This window comes from Heliangelus exortis, chromosome 2, assembly GCF_036169615.1.
Source record: "Heliangelus exortis chromosome 2, bHelExo1.hap1, whole genome shotgun sequence".
Taxonomy (NCBI): domain Eukaryota; kingdom Metazoa; phylum Chordata; class Aves; order Apodiformes; family Trochilidae; genus Heliangelus; species Heliangelus exortis.
The window spans coordinates 61,140,441-61,156,773 of record NC_092423.1 but is presented as its reverse complement, the minus strand read 5'-3'; the positions used below and the strand labels follow the sequence as shown (position 1 = coordinate 61,156,773).

The window sequence follows — 16,333 nt, the reverse complement described above, 5'->3', positions numbered from 1 at the left end:
GACCAGTTCTGGCATAAGAAACAGGCATGCAGCAGGAGCTGCATTAGGTCTGGGTCTCAGTGTGAGTCTTGGATGAAGTTACCTAACTTGGCTGCATCCCTGCTTTCCTGCCATAGCGTGGGCATAAGATTTATGTCTACCTTGTTATCTTCTGATGAATCAAACTATACAAACAATTTTGAAATCCACAGGTGTATTCTACAAAGGGGCAAAGCATCACCACCGTGTAGCCAGAACCTTTGCAAGATTTTGAATAACCTTCCTTCTCCGTCTCCTGTTTTATAATGGAAAGGACCTCGTCTTTCTCATAGAAATGTTTGTGTTCTCTTGCTGGACTGAGCTACACATCGGGACCTTTTAATTCCCCTGCATGCCCAAAACAGTGCAATGATTCTCTGCTGTGCATATGCTACAGTCAAGCTCAGTCATTCAGCCAGATTCAACTGGAAGTTTGTATATTAAGCACTAAGGGGTAGAACGCTGCAAGGTAACAGCTTGATTCAGTGCAGTTCAGTGCTGTGTTTGGATGGGCACTTCTGCCCACTTCCAGCTTAGACACAAGGGAGTTGAGAAGCAGATTGTAACCAGTACTCACATATAAAGCTCGCCCTAGTCAATTAGCCAGTGATTTTTCTGTCAGCCAGGATTCTGCGAAAATGAAGAGATATCAAGGATGTAGAAAATCATTGAACTCAGCTGAAAATGTACCTCCTGCTTGTGTTCCAAAGTTAATGAAGAGCTTTTACTGGCAAAACCAAAAGGATTGTTCTTTACATTTTACAATTTTAATACACATGAAAGATTAAATTGCCAATAAAATGTTATGAGAAAGGAATTTTTGTTAGAAATTTTATCTCAGAGTATTGATTTTGCTACTGTGAAGAAAATTGCTCTCTAAAAGTTAATAAGTAAGCGTGAGCAAGGATAGACTTTTAATTGTCTGATTTAATTTAAAATCTTCTAACATATAAATTATTGGCAAGATTATGTTTTAAAAGAGAGAGTTAACTTGTAGTTTTCCTACACTTAAATGTCAGTTAGAGGTTCTTAAATAGCAAAAAGTTGGTCATAGGTATATGCTAGTCTATGAACACAGCTCCTCATTAATCTATAAATAAAGATAACTAAATCATTGATCTCTGGTTCACCTATCAGAATATCTGATGCACAGACCAGCAGGATGTTGCTCTCATTCATTTTACATGCATCACACCAAAGGCTTCTGTTGTTCTACAGGCTTGAACTAGGTTTTACTTTACATTAAAATTCAACCAAAAATGATACAATAAGTGTGAGAGATCTCTAAATTGTAATAACTATGCTTCAAATAACACCAGAAATATGGCAGTTACACTTCTGGTAAGACAATGGTTTTTACCAATAACAAATATTAGTAAGTAATATTGTTGCTGTTTTTTCTACATATATATGAATGTATGCATGTTTACTATACACACCTACTTGCTTGTCTTTTAGGAAACCACAGTCTTCCAATTAATATGAAGCTGAAAAAGCAAGTAAGAGAATATTGTGGGTTTTGTTAGTTGTTTTTTTTTTTTCAGAACCGAATAATAATAGTCAACTATATGTCTAGAAATATTTCAAAGGGAACCTTCAGCAAGTTCCCATTTACTTTTCTTTTCAGAATCTCTGCAAAACACATAACAAAAAAATAGTCAAGAAACCCCAAGATGACTTTTTCTCCTCATGAAAGAGGAATTTTAGCTTCTGTATAGAAGCTGTTGGTTTGTTTCTTCCAGGTTGCCTGGACAATTACCCCAAAGCAATAAGAGACATGTTCCCCTTCCCTAGGACTCTAATATGATCCACAGGACACCCTGGTGCTCTGCCAGCTCCAGGGGTGCAACACAAGCAAAGGATTCTGCCCAGGACCCCCACGTGGCAGAGTGATGCTCTTACATGGGTTTTACCAGTATTATCCTCAGATGAATTCAAGTGAGGCGGGCTCAGGAGTTGACAAACACAAATAAATCTCCAAGTGAATGACCTAGCAGTTTGTGTGTGCATATGTGTGTGTCCTTCTTTCCTATTTAATTTTATTTCAGGAGTGGCTACCGTCTTGTGCTGTTGTGGCTTTGTTCCCTAATCTCCTCACTGATGCCTGCCAGCTGCTAGACACTCAGAAGAAGACAGTCACTTGGGCTCTTTCCCGTAAGCCATGTCCCCAAGTAAGTTCTCACACGCAGAAAAGGAATCCAGGAAAACAAAAAGATATCAGTGAAAAGGGTCTTTTAGAGTAAAAATTTGGTGGAGATTAAAATAGGGCAAAAGTTCAAAGGAGAACTACCCACTGCCAAGCAAGAAAGAATCTTGGCAAAAACGGGGGAAAAGAAACATTGGTTTAAAAGGCAAGTAACCATGGCAAGGCAACAGCTCAATGCTAGAATCTGGTTAAGAAGTAATATCACACAGAGCTGTGATTGTTTATTCAAGGCTAGCCCATGAGAGAACAGTTGTCTCCAATGAGTGTTCTCACAGCTTGGATCCAAAATTATAACTGCATTTTTTTAAAGCATCCAGCACTTCTTCACAACCCGTTTGCTGTTAGACAAAAGAAAAAGAAACTACAAAGTTTATTCTTAGTGTCCCTTGTGTGTTTAAGGCACAGCTTTACATATGGAAAGGCATTTCATGTCAGCTGTTGAACCAGTATCATGCTATTCTGCAGCAGTTGCCAATGGAAACGATAGATTTTCAATACCCTTCCCAAGTTTCAGAAACTGGAAGCAGTGTATGGTTTAGGGATCTTTTTGTTTGTGGGGATTTTAGTGGCCGAGAGAAGAGATCTTGCACCTATGAGTTGCATTACTGGAGTTTCAATACAAAGCAGATAATGGACTATGGGAGCTAACAGCTGTGAAATTAAGTTCTGGCATTAAGTAAAAATAATGGCAGCTTTGATACAAGTAATAATTTACTAAAGATGTTTTGTGGCTATCAGCAAACCCACAACATATGCACACATCCATACACCTGCTTAAGCTGTGCACCTGTTGTCCTACAAATAAATCAAAAGGGAAAAATGGAAGTCTGCAATGTTCCACTATAAATAAAAGATGATTAATACCATTACAGTGACAAACAGGTATTAGCAGCCCACAGAAAGAATGGAAGATTGTCATCTAATTTGTGCTTTTGTTTCAACACCGAGATGAGCTTGGAATACATACACTGTGCTAGAGGGCACAGCTGCAGCCCAACAGATGAGAGAGAAAGAGCAGGTCAAATACATCTCTCGCTGTAAGTCAAAAGTAGCTCATCCAAAGCAGGGATTTTCATAAAAATGAACACAATGTGATCTTTTACAAGCTGGGTGATTTTATCGCTTACCCTATTTTATTGCTCAGAGCATCCTTGGCTTAAGTAAGACAGAGTGGTCTGTACTGGGTCTGCAGGTCTCAGCACTTTTGGGAACCTGACTGCAGCTATTCTTTGGAGACCTACAGGTCTTCAGGGAAGGTCTCTTTTTGGAATTAGCATGCATGTCTTTAAAAAGATCTTTCAGGGTAAGACCTAAATCAGCACATTTGCACTTCATGGAATCATTTATACATGTGCAGAGTGCAGCTTGGAGTGTCACTGGAATCTTCAGTCTTCTCAAGTCAACAGGGCCCATGAAAATCACTGTGCAGACAACTTCCAACTTCCCTGTTTACCCACAGACTGATTGAAATTTAAGCAATAGAAACACAATATCTGAACTTTCCCACTTCAGAGCTGGCTACACTGGCTGTCAAGGTAATTAAAAAAAAACAACAAAAAAACCCAACAACAAACCACCAAACAACCTCACTCCCATGCCCCTCCCCAAAGATATAGAGATATTGTTCTTAAAGGAGAGGCTTGGATTTTAGAGGGTAAAGCTAAAATATTTCCTTTTCCACCCTCCCCACTCCACTTCTCCCCCTGCCCCTCTCCACCCCCATAGCAGGCAGCTGTGGAATTGCCTCATCTGGAATCAGGTTTTCTGGTAGGCTAAAAGTGGCAGTCAAGCCAAATTAACTTTATATCAGTGCTTGTTTTACTGGGCAAGGCTACTGTCCCAAGGTACAATTTTTTCTGCTGTGTCTATGGAATCTAAAGGATGATTTTCCAGCTCTTCAGTAAATGTAGCATATATTAGGGGAAGATAGCTCCAGTGCTGAGAGATGGAAGGCTCTGGTATGACTGCATTACAGTTCCAAGGAGTATCTTCCCAGACTCACAGGTGCCATTGCATCAAGCCAAGGTGCTACAGCACGTTAGAGAGATGCCCACAGTCTTCTTTTCCACTTGTTTCTCTGCCTCTCATCCAAATGAAATGACTCAGAGCAGGGGGCCCTCATCAGCCTTTCTGTATGGAAAAATCATAACCTCCTCTTTTTGTAGTGTTCTAGATCCCTCCTGTACTGTGCTTATCCCATAATGTCAGACTCTGTCTTTGTATCCCTGGCAGATTGATGGAACTGTACAGGAAGAAGACAATTCGGAACATTTTTTTTAGCTATTTTTTTGCTTAAGAGCTCAGAGGTCTTCAGAATCACAGAGGCCTTACATTTATTTTTATTATTACAGATACTCTTGGGGGGACAGAAAAAGAATGACCACATTTGATCCCATGCTTTTGTGGGAGAGCTAAATCTGCTCTCAGATTCTTTCTGCAAATCACTGATCTCTCATGAAGATCTTTGTGGTGTCTTTCATATTCACAGTCTGATCCAAAGGGCACCAAATCCCTTTCTGCACAGGTATATCACTGCTATAAACAGGCACTTGTACAGAAATTAAGAGGCATCCAAAACTTGTGTGAAAACAGAACTTGGCCCACTGTTAGTGCATAACTGAAATCTGCTAGAGAGGAATGAATACAAGTTCCACTTTTGTCTTATATTGTCTTTTCCTTGGCTGTAAGTGAGAACCCTTGGATTCTACAGTGTGAAGTAGGGACACTTTATCACTCTTCCTTGACAAATTTCCACTTCTTCACCATTGTCAGAAACTCACAATTCAAATGACTCAACGTTATGTGAGCAAATATTGCCTTAGTTTGAATAATTTTATTTTTGTTGCAACCACCTTTGAATGTTACTATAGTAATATCTCTGGTTTTCCTTGTCAAGGAACTGTCACAGACAATTTTATAAACCTTTTATGTAGCTACAGTGCAAAGAAAATGATGCATTTATTTTATCCTTATGCTTTCCTGTAAATAAAAAGGATATTTTAAATGGCTAGCATATGGTTTCATCATAAGGAAAGAATATGAAGACATCCAAATCAAACAGGTTAAAAAATAAGAAATACTGGAATTAAAGTTGGGATTATCTCCCTTGCTCAACCTTTTGTCAAAATCCTCATCCCATTGACTCCTTTTTCTGGGCATGAGCAGATGGAGAACTGAGAATAGAAAGCAATAATTCCCTGGCTTTGTGCTCCAGTGACAGTAACACTGTCCTTCAGCAACTGCAAAGAAGGACAAGCCTCTACTGCTGGCTGGAACATGCCAAGTCACTTTATAGCAAGATCATACAATTTGGTCTCTAAGCATGAGAGAATGAAGTGTCCTCACTAGAGGGGTCTTAAAGTGGGACTTTTCAGACACTTCAGTTGCTAAGCTTCAAAAAGTTTCCTCCAGACATGAACATATGGTGATTTTCATTTCATATATATATATATAATTTGTCACATCTAAGAAAAATGCCCACTAAAATGGCAAACAAGACATGCACAGTAACATCCTGAAAGTAGATACCAAGTTTCAAGTGGCACAGTGTTAGAGCATCTTAATGAAGGTTGTATACTTTCTTTCTTCCTTAAACAAATAATATTCCTTAATTTCAATCTCAATTTAAGGAGAAAAAAAAAAAAAAAAAAAAAAAAGGTTGAAGTAATTTGGTTGAGCTTCTTCCAGTTCCTTAGTTTTGGATGGATAACAGGAAAAGAAAAATATTCAGTTGAAGAATTTAGTTCAAACAATTAAGTTTGGTACAGCTCTGAGAACTGGATGTTGCAATGGGGAGATCTTCATGGTAGAAACTGTGACCTGTGTGTCCTCTAAAGAAGTTATCCATTAGGTGAGCCAGTTCAGTCTGACCTGCAGACTTTGTCCAGAGCAATGAAATATGGCACTCTAGAGCTGAGTGTCACCAGTGTGTGTGGGAAGACACCCAAACTGAAGAGACATCCAAGGATGGAAGACAGACTGGAAAAGGGTCATCTCACCCACAGAGTCTTTGAGCAGATCTAACAGCAATACCCAGTCTCCCCTCAGACTTCACTGGTATTGTCACAGTAGAGGCTATGAAATGCTTTTAGAAATGTTTACATATGTGGCACCAATAGCATCCCATGATAAGCAGATCTGCCTGGCCCTCTCATGTGGATTTCTCCGAAATTCAAGAATTTGCTCCAAGCACCTGAGAAGGGGTCGGCTCGTGAACACTGTGAACAGATTGACCTGTGTGCAGACCAAGACCCAGAGCAGCAATTCAACATTCCCAACATACCTTTCTGCTCCTTTCTGCCCTCCTGGAGCCTCCTAATGCAAGCTCTGTCCCTCAGAAAGATAGAAGCATCAATGATTGAGATGTTGGAAACTGCAGCATAACATGCTGGCTACTGCTGTATGAGCAAAACCAGGCAAGAGTCTGCATCTGTCTTCAAGCAATGAGATCTGGCAAGGAGTGAATACAAGTTTTCTCTGAAACTGAGATGAACTGGAGAGCCAACCAAGCTCCTGTAAAAGTAGAGCCTCAGTAGGCACCCTGAAGTCCAGACCAGCCCTGGGAAAGCGACCTCTCCGCAATGAGTAGGATTTTTATGTGGGCTTTGGGATTTTTCCACTGACACAATTTTTGAGTAAATTATTGTCTCTTTGAAAGAGGCTGGACCAACTAGGAGAAGATGCAGTATTCCCCATGCTAATTGAGGACACTGTGGTAGAGTCCCACCGCTGAAGTCACAATTTTCTGCTCCTACACCATATGCATTCCAAGGAGGCCTGTTATTGAATTTTCCGTATACATCTCTCAGAAGAGAGCGCTGTTAAGTAACAAAATCTGCCAGCTTCTTTATTCTTACATCAGTGGTAGACCAAAGGCAAGGATTACTGTGTGGACTGATGCTTTGTCAGGGTCATGAATTCAGGTTAATTTTATATTTCAGGCTTCTTGTGGATGTCATTTTATCACTGTCACTGTAAGCATCCGCCAGGCTCTCATTTAATCTATGAAGCATGCAGCATTTTAGATGATGCAAACAGCATTAGGAACCTGACATAGATGTGGGATATTTTAAAAAGAATATGCCTGTGCCTTGTGCAAATGAAAAAAAAAAAAGTCCATGATTAGTTAGGGGCAAAGGAGGAAGGAAGTTCTAGTATGGAAACACTGCTACAGGACAACAGCCAGGGGCTCTTACAAATACTACCTGGTATCTATAGAGAAAAAGTATAAAACATGGTGGCACATGATGGGGTGTTGCACAAAACCTCCAAGAGAAAAACATTTGAGAGAAGGCAATAGTGAAAAGAGAAGCTGGAAGAAAAGAGAGCCATTGAAGAAGGGAGCAGCAGACACCAGAGGCATGGCATTTAATAACAAATAAAGAAATAAAAAAGTGCAGGAAGGAAGTATTTCAGCACTGTAAGAGGATAAACTTGAAGAAAAATTCTGTTTACTTCATAAGCCAGAAGTAGGCCCCTATGCTTTATACAACATACAAAGCTCTGGTGAGGTCTCTTATGCCAACTCATTGAGCTTTCTCTTTTAGATGTAAACATTTTTCATTTGTTTACCCATGACTGTCCTGCCTGTGGTGCAGAGAAGGGTGCTTGGGAGCATTTTGTCTAAGTCATTTTCAATGGGGCAAAAAAAAAATTCAGTATCTGGAGCCAGGGGTCCAACCTGAAGCACTTGGTACTCAAACAGTGTAATTTTTTAAACAAAAATGTATTTGCAAACAGGAAACCACTGCTCAGTGTTTCAGATAGCAGCTCCAAAATGAGGCCATATTCAAGCTATCTGCAGGGATGTGTCTGCAGAGATTTCATCACCAGCGAGCAGTTCTTGGTAGGCTCGCAGTGTAAAATAAGGAATTATTATTTCCCATCTGTTTTGCCATTTAGCATTTGTCCGTCTTGCACTGACACTTCAAGATGCCTTGTTGTGATTAGCTGAGTGCAGCAGGGAGACTGCTCACATCATCAGTCAGAGCTCAGGCTCACAGTCCTGGGCTGAAGCTGTAGGTTAAATCCACACTAAACACTTGCACTGTCATGACAGCACTGGTGGCTATGGGAAAATTCTTTTCTTCTTTCTTTCTTTCTTTCTTAGAAAGTTTTGGTGAATAAGGTCTAGAAACAAGACTGAGGTGTGGGGGTGAGGAAACAGCTGTAGCTGGGAATGGCAGAAGAGACAACTTGTTTCATACTTATTTACTGAGCATATGTCATGAGTCACCAGGACGTGAATCTGCAGTGGAAATTAAAGAGCAAAGGGAAAAGGCAGGATAGACTTTTCAGTTGGAGTCCCAGTGACTTTTCTGAAAAAGATCATAGAGTCATAGAAGGGTTGAAGTGGGAAGGAACCTCTGTAGGTCATCTTGTCCAGCTCCCCCTGCTTAAGCAGGACCACCTGGAGCAGGCTGTCCAGGACCATGTCCTGATGGCTTTTGGATATCTCCAAGAAAAGAGACTCTTCAGCCTCTTTGGGCAACTTGTGCCAGTGCTCGGTCACTCTCACAGTGTAAACTTTCTCCTGATCATCAGAGGGACTCTCCTGTGTTTCAATTTGTGCCTGTCGCCTCCTGTTCTGTCACTAGGACATCACTGAAAAGAACCTGTCTCTTTTTTCTTTGCACCCTCTCATTAAGTATTTATATATTTTGATAAGATGTCCCCTGAACCCTCCCTCCTCTAGGCTGAACAGTCCCCAGGCTCTCAACCTTTCCTCATGGGAGAGATGCTCCAGTCCTTAATAATGAGACTCCCTTGCTGGAGTCTCACCAACATGTCCATATCTCTCTTCTACTGAGGAACTCAGAACTGGACAGAGCACTCCAGGCATGGCCTTACCAGCAGAGGGGAAGAATCACCTTCCTTGACTTGCTGGCGATACTCTTCCCAATACAGCCCAGGATGCCTTTAGCCTTCTTTGGCTCACGGGCCATCTCTGGTTCATTTTCAACTTGGTTTCAACTATGCCACTCCAGGTCTTCTTCTTCAAGATGATTTCCAGCTGAGTCCCCTCCAGCCTGTCCTGGTGTGGGAAATTGTTTCTCTAAGGTGCAGGACTTGGCCCTTCTCCTTGATGAACTTCATGATCTTCCTGTCAGCCCATTTCTCCAGCCTGCTGAGTTCCTTCAGAATGGCAGCATGATCCTCTGGCACTATCAGCCTCTCCTCCCAATTTGTTGTCATCTCCAGAATAGACAGCTGGGAGTTCAAATTGAGACTGGCTCACTCCTCAGTACAGAGAGTAAAAGAGGTAATGCACACTCTGAGTGATCAGATTGCTAAGACCATGTACGCAGTTTACCCACAGAGGATAAAAATAATGTTTAGTCAGACCTATAGGCAAACATTTCCTCCTATGGAGTGAAAATGCAAACTTCAGTACAAACCTAGTGTTTCATGATTGTCTTCAGTGACAGTATTGGTTTATAAAAAGACTGTATTACCTAATCACCAAGAATTACCAAATTCTCAGCTTGTACTCTCCGTGGTGGGGAGGGTAAGTGAAGTGTCTGGTTCAAGTTGTCTCTTGTGATTTATGAATACGTATTTGAGCGTGTGTATATGAATGTGTTGACTTAGACAGCCTGTGCTATCTACATGCTAGTTAGTAGATGAAAATCAAGATTTGTATGGTTTATAGTTCTAAAACTTCTCCCACTTATTCTGCATGTTTTCAGTCCTGGGTCTCTCTCTTCCTCTCACTTTCTCACAGATATTTTTCCAGCTACCTGGTGATGAGCTTCAGTTAAATCTGTAATACAATTTTCACTGTTACACAAGTGGTAGGGAAGAAGAGAAGCTTGCAGAAGATTCAGATTCTGGGGACTACACAGTAAGCTGAATTATCTCTGCCAATAAAAATCTATCTAAGCATTATTTTCCAACAGGAAATAATTTCAGGTTTCAGGTTCATTGTTCCTGAAACGCAGATGAACACATGCATTCTCTCCCCCTCCCGCCTCCACTCAGACCCAAAACTGGTATCAAAACTGCCAACTGTCTTTTTTTTTTTTTTTTTTTCTTCATTCATCAACAACACGGCTAACATTGACTCCAGGAGAAAAAAGAAGTTAAGACAATAAATACCACATTTTGTCAAGTGTGCCCTCTCAACCACCACGTTTTAAAATACTTTGGACCAGTTTCATAAGAAAAGGTAAACCTCTGAGCCCAGAGACCAAAAAGTTACTCACAACCCCCTCACTCTCTCCCCATGCACAGAGGAGTGGGACTGCAGATGTCAAGGGTGCAGGGTGCCCAGAAGGAGCACCCCATGCTCTGGTGCCCATCCCAAATGGTACCCACCTCACCTGGCATCTGGCACTCCTGAGCTGTGCTCAGCACCATCCAGTCAGGAAGGAAGCAGCACAGAAGAGCTCATGCTTCTCATGGAACCATCATAAACACCCAGCATGTACAAATCCTGCTTTTGGTGGAAGCTCAGAGAGGTGGGGGGCCGCATCACCTCCTGACAGAAACCCACTACAGGCTCTGACAGACTCTCTTGGCTCACAAGCCATGTGACAAAGGCCAGCCTGGAGGTACCATCCTGCCCCTGTGCCTTGTCCTCATGCTGGCAGCAGGACTGCCTCGCCTGGGTTTTGCCCCTGCACAGGACCATAGAGCTAGCAGCCATCTCAGATCACCCATGTCCTGAATTATTCAGGGCTGTTTTTCTCCCTCTCACACAGCAACTAGATTGATAGATTGAGATTTAATTAAAAATGATCAGCTATTGCAAGGACAGGCTTTTTCTTTTTTTTTTTTCTCCTTTCCCTCGACACTTGGTTTACATGTTTACTGTGCTAAAAACAGTTACGAGCAATCTGGATAGCTCTCTGTTAGCTGTGATGAAAACATTCTCCAGTATATCTGACAGTGGCTGCCACTGAAGAGGCCCAAGAAACACTGCTGCAAGATGGGGTATGAACCACAAACCATACACTGAAAACCTGATGCTGGCTTTCACCTGGGGTCAGTGCTGTGGCATCATCTCTGGCGGGAACTCTGGCTTGTTCATGCCAAGGTAACTTTGGTGATCCCTACAGCCATGACACAGGCAGTGATGCCCATGGGCTGTGCTGGGGATACACTGTGTGCCCATTTTCCTTCTGCCATGACAGAGCTGTGGGAGACATGGATGTGGCTGGTGCAGAGCTCTCTGTCAGGACCTGATGCTTTTGGGGGCGACTGCCCCATTCAGCCAGGGGCTACTATTCCTGGCCTTCAGTGACCTCAGGCACATAAGAACAAGCTTATATCCAAGATCTCTGCAGAAATATTAACCTGACAGGAGGCTGGGGCAGGACACAGTAGCAGCTCAGAGCTCTCAAGCCAGATGTGTCTCTGCCTCAGAGATGACAGAGCACTGTCTGTCCCCTCATGGGACACAGCTGAGCATCACTGCCAATTCAGCAGCCATGTGGTGCTATGGCCATAGCCAGCTCTCCTTCACCTTGCTTCCCTTTTCAGCGTGTCTCATGGCACCTTTCTCCAGAAATAGTCGTACCAACCCTTTCCCTGTCTGCAAAGGCATTTTCTGCTCAATCCCAAACCCACCCTGCAGTTCACCACCCTCCCTTTCCTGGGGTCAGTGTTCTGTTCCTGCTGTTCTGGGGCCATCTGCGTGCGTTAAAAAATCCTCAGTGCAAGAGTTGCACTGAGCTCCATGGCCAAAGGGGGCCACTCCTGAAAGCAGGGCTGGCAAAAGGGAAGGTAAGTTCCTCTCTCCTTTCTGGGGATAAAGCACCCATGCATTAACAACTTGCTACTCCTGGAAGTCCTGGTTTGCTTGCAGACCTCTAGTGGCAATGCAAAAATTGTTCTTCTTCCCCACTTCACAGACAATATGAACATACATGGGCATACACAAATATAAACATTCCATTACTCTCATGGTTATGATTTTTTAAATTTTTTTTGTTTTAGGTGCTAGTGCGCTGCACTGAGTCAGAACATTCCCAAAGCAAAGCTGCTTTATTACCAATTTTAAAAATGCCCCAGTCTGTCATTATCAGCTATCCTAGATGCCTATGTTCAACAGCATTCTGATGGTACTTAGATTATGAGCCACTGGGTAATTTAGCCCTGTGAGAGAGACTGTAAGCTATTCTCCCCTTCTTTTCCAGGGAGGAGATACCAGTGGGAGACCCTCATTAATATTCACTGTAATGTACATCTGTTTGCCCCCTCAGCCACTGCATGAAAATACACAGGGAGAGGGGGAAGGGCAGAAGGAGAGCTTCAAAATGTTTGTTAGCTAAGGCAGGAGCCAGGGATGATGCACACCAAGATGTTTTTGTCAGTCTGACAGGGATGGCAAACATTTATCATCTCTACCAGCCATTCTTTGTGCCTGCATAAGCACTGAAGCATTTGAAATAAGAAAGGCACTAGCTCTCTGGCTGAGGAATAATAACAGAGCTCAGGTGGATAATTCTCCTCAAGAGCTCAGTGTTAGGCTGGCTCTTGGGTGTGGATGTGAGTGACCCACTTAAGACTTTTTGTTGCTGTTGTTCAGAAAACCTCACAGTCTACCTTCCATCCCATTGAGACTCAGCTACGACAGAGTCATACTTCATATTCATCTATAGGAACATCTGGCCCATGTCTAACATTTAATTTCCACACCATTAGAGTCAAACAATACATGTACATCAGTAGATAATGTAATGCATTATCACGCAAGGCAGAGAGCAGCAATTTATTAGCCTAATTTAAAATAGCCTTCAGCAAAAAATAGTGCATCTTAATTCATGGATCTGAAAGGAATGACATATTTTCCTGTAAAATGCAAAGGTATGAACAGAGACATGCTTTTCCACAGTGGTGCATATATTACTTCTTTTTCTTGTAAATGTTTTAGAAGATGAAATATCAGTTATCTGTTACAAAAAAAAAAAAAAAAAAAAAAAAAAAAAGAGAAAAAGAAAAAAGGAAAAGTTCAAAACCAAGGTACATCCATAATAATACAAAAGGAAAGATCTTACCAAGGAGACAAAAGGGAAAAAGCTGCTCCAGAACACAAGCAAAAGTGACCTTTCCTTTACAGAGGAGTTGTGATCTGAATGTAAAGATCACTCATACTTTCCATGCTCATATTTGAACAAATCCAGCCTCCGCAAGTGCACATCAAGCATTTCCTCCTCCTTTTTATCTATTTTTTAAAAATGTCTTTTCCAATAAATGACATTCCCTAGATAGGACCAAAAATATCAGAACAAATTAGAAGCCTTTGCCACCCTAGCAAAACGAGTCCCTTTCCACAAACATTTGAGTAAAGACCATAACTTCCTTCTAGAGGGACATTAACTTCCCAGATGGCAGAGCAGCACCAGGCTTATGTGCCACCCAAAGCTCAGTTCTCTGAAGTGGGATGACTTTTCTCACTTTTGGTTAATAAATAAATTATGGGCTCTGGCCATCCTGCTCAGCTGCTGTCTCTAATGTACCCAAAGTTTACAGCTGAATCTGAGATTTGTATTTGGCATAATTTCTATCTTTTTTGTTTGCTTGTTTGACATGAAAATACCATTGAAAAAATATGTAGACAGGTGCCTTTGAGCAAAGTCTAAACCAGTAAATCCTGAATTGTTTTTCCCAAAGTGCAACGACTGTACTAGGAGAACTGGGGGGGGGCTGCCCTGCCCTGCCTGGGATACAGCCTAGATGTGGGAGACAGCCCACTCCCCCAAGAGCACTTGACAAGAAATTAGTATTATGTGGGCAGCTTAGTCCTGCTGGTGTGTGTCAGGTGCTTTGAGTGAGAGTTTCTTGCATCACTTAGGTAGGAGAACCCACGGTTCTAGATCTGGTCTTTTTGAGCCCTGCCAAAACTGAATCCATGAAATACTTGAAGCAGAGGTTTTAGATAACCAGGAAACCTCTGAGGTTAAAAAAAAAAAAAAAAAAAAAAAAAAAAAAAAAAAAGCATTCACATGTCAGAAATTATCTGCCAGCACCACCCTTGCTTGGTAGCACCTGAGTGGGAATTCACAAGATCTCAACTGTGGACTTCACCTCAGACAACATATAAATAAAAATCCCAAACAAAAGAAGGCTTATAATTAGTTATTCTTTCAGCATCGAAGTCGGTTATCTCCACTTCATCACGATGAAGTACTCCATTCAGTGAGCTTGGACAGAAAAAACATAGGGATTATTGGCCATGGGGAATTATAACCATTAAAAAACAGGCACAACACTGCAATGTATAGAGACAGAAAAGTCAGCACCTCCAGCTTCTCCTGGGAGCTCTTCTGGTCAGCCAAGGGCAGGACCTGCCCAAGCACCACCTAAAGCATCAGAGGTGTTCTGAAGCTGAGGGGCTGAGCTGGGAGAGGAAGGGTAAGGGAAGTGAAGAAATTCTCCTTTGGCTGCTGGCAGCTTTCTGAATGGGTGTAAGAGCAGACTTGAGTGAGTTCAATTACAGCCTGGCAGTGATTCCAGGAGAGCTGCGAGTGCCAAGGACAATGAAACTGGAGATACAGCACCATGCAGAGCATCCCATAGCAAACCTGTGACAGGGCTCCAAAATTCTGCAGCTGAAGATGAAAAATTGGTGTGTTTGACCAAATTAAACAAGCCTTGCTTCAACCAGGGAGATGGTCTCCCTGCTCAGAGAAGTGCTGGTACTCTTGTAACTATAAAAATGCTCTGCTACTGAATTAAAGCATGAACAGCATAAAGAAAGTCAGCATCCAAGATCCAGGTGTGTGATCTGGCTCAGCAGTTGAATAGACCACTGCTCTTCTGAAAAGGACTATAAAAGCAGAAGGTCTTAGAGATTTAGGAGAGTCACACTTGACACATGTCCACTTGGCACATGTCAAGAGAAAGAGAAAAAACAATAAATCTCACACCAAAAAAAAAAGTAGTCTCATCAAACTGGCTGGCATACTTGAGGGCCTCATTTGGATGGTTAACTAATTGGCTGCAATACAGCCCTGTGATTTAGAGTGGGTGGGGGGGTTCAGTATTAATTTGTGTGTGATGAAGAAGTGAAAGACGGCACGTTATAAAAAAATTTTGGCTTTCAATCTGAGATGCAAAAGAAGGGGAGGATCTTCTGTCTCCCTTAACTTATAGTACATAAAGTGGCCTGGAATAAAGCTGGTATATCTTACCTGACCTTCTGTTTATCATCCCCTTGCTAAGAGGCAGCTGAACATATTCTCCTGGCACAGTTAGTACCCTTGTAAGGATGCAGCTTATGCTGAGATACCTGCATCTCTCTAGTAAGGAAATAAGACAAAGAAAAGGTGCTTGCATTAATGCTGCCTCAGGGCACCAGCAAGTTACGGGTTGGTGGGTTTTACAAGACTACTTACTATGCTATTCAATTAAAAAAAAAGAGCAGTTACCATAGCAACACCCACATCTAATGGCTCTTATGCTACCTCTGAGATACAAAGCACCTTCTCACAGAGATACATTGACCAATACAGCATGTCGTGGGAAGTTTTATGTTTCTAGCAATGGTTTAAGGGGGAGAATTTGCGTTCCAATAACCAGACATATTTATATCCCCAGGTTGTAATATTAATTTATAACAAATTATTTTGGTACCTTGATATCTCTTTTCTTGTCGTTACCATTTCCTTTCTAATAGCGCCTTCATTTTTTTCTTTTCCTCCCCCCCTGGATGGATGATGTTTGATTAAGTACAGGATGAGATTTGCATATGGGAGCTCAGGGATATCTCCAGCAGTTAGGTGGGTCGTATCTGTCTGTAGATCTCGTATCTAGGAAATGCTACCACTTTATCACAGTTGAGCAGTCACAGCCAAGTGGAAGCCAGGGGATAGAAAGTGTTTGTGGAATGCAGTCTGATAGTATTGGAGGTAAAGGATGGCTTTGCTGCCCTGAAAAGGCATGGAAAGCAGCATTTTTTGTTTCACTTGCCCAAAAGGGAAAGGTGGGAAGGTGAGGGGGTGGTGCACCTCCCTCAGGGGTGGAGAAGAGGGTGTGGAACTCTCTCTTGTCCTTCATTACAGGTGTGGTCAAATGGGAGAGAAGTTATATGACCCCCTGATCATGGCAAGAGCCAAGCTAATATCCCCATGGGCATGCCAGAGCTGGAGGGTCACTGTCAGAAAA

The 16,333-nt window shown here is 42.0% G+C and overlaps 1 long non-coding RNA gene across 2 annotated transcripts in view; it reads right to left on the bottom strand.

Annotated features, from left to right (window-relative positions):
• Positions 1-12,470: 12,470 nt before the first annotated feature.
• LOC139792656 (uncharacterized) overlaps positions 12,471-16,333 on the bottom strand; it is a 52,675-nt gene continuing 48,812 nt past the window's right edge. For both annotated transcript variants that reach the window (XR_011724332.1, XR_011724333.1), the window contains 2 exons: positions 15,361-15,468; positions 12,471-13,119 (listed from right to left, as the gene is read on the bottom strand). This is a non-coding gene — a long non-coding RNA (uncharacterized lncRNA). The remainder of the gene's footprint in view (positions 13,120-15,360; positions 15,469-16,333) is intronic.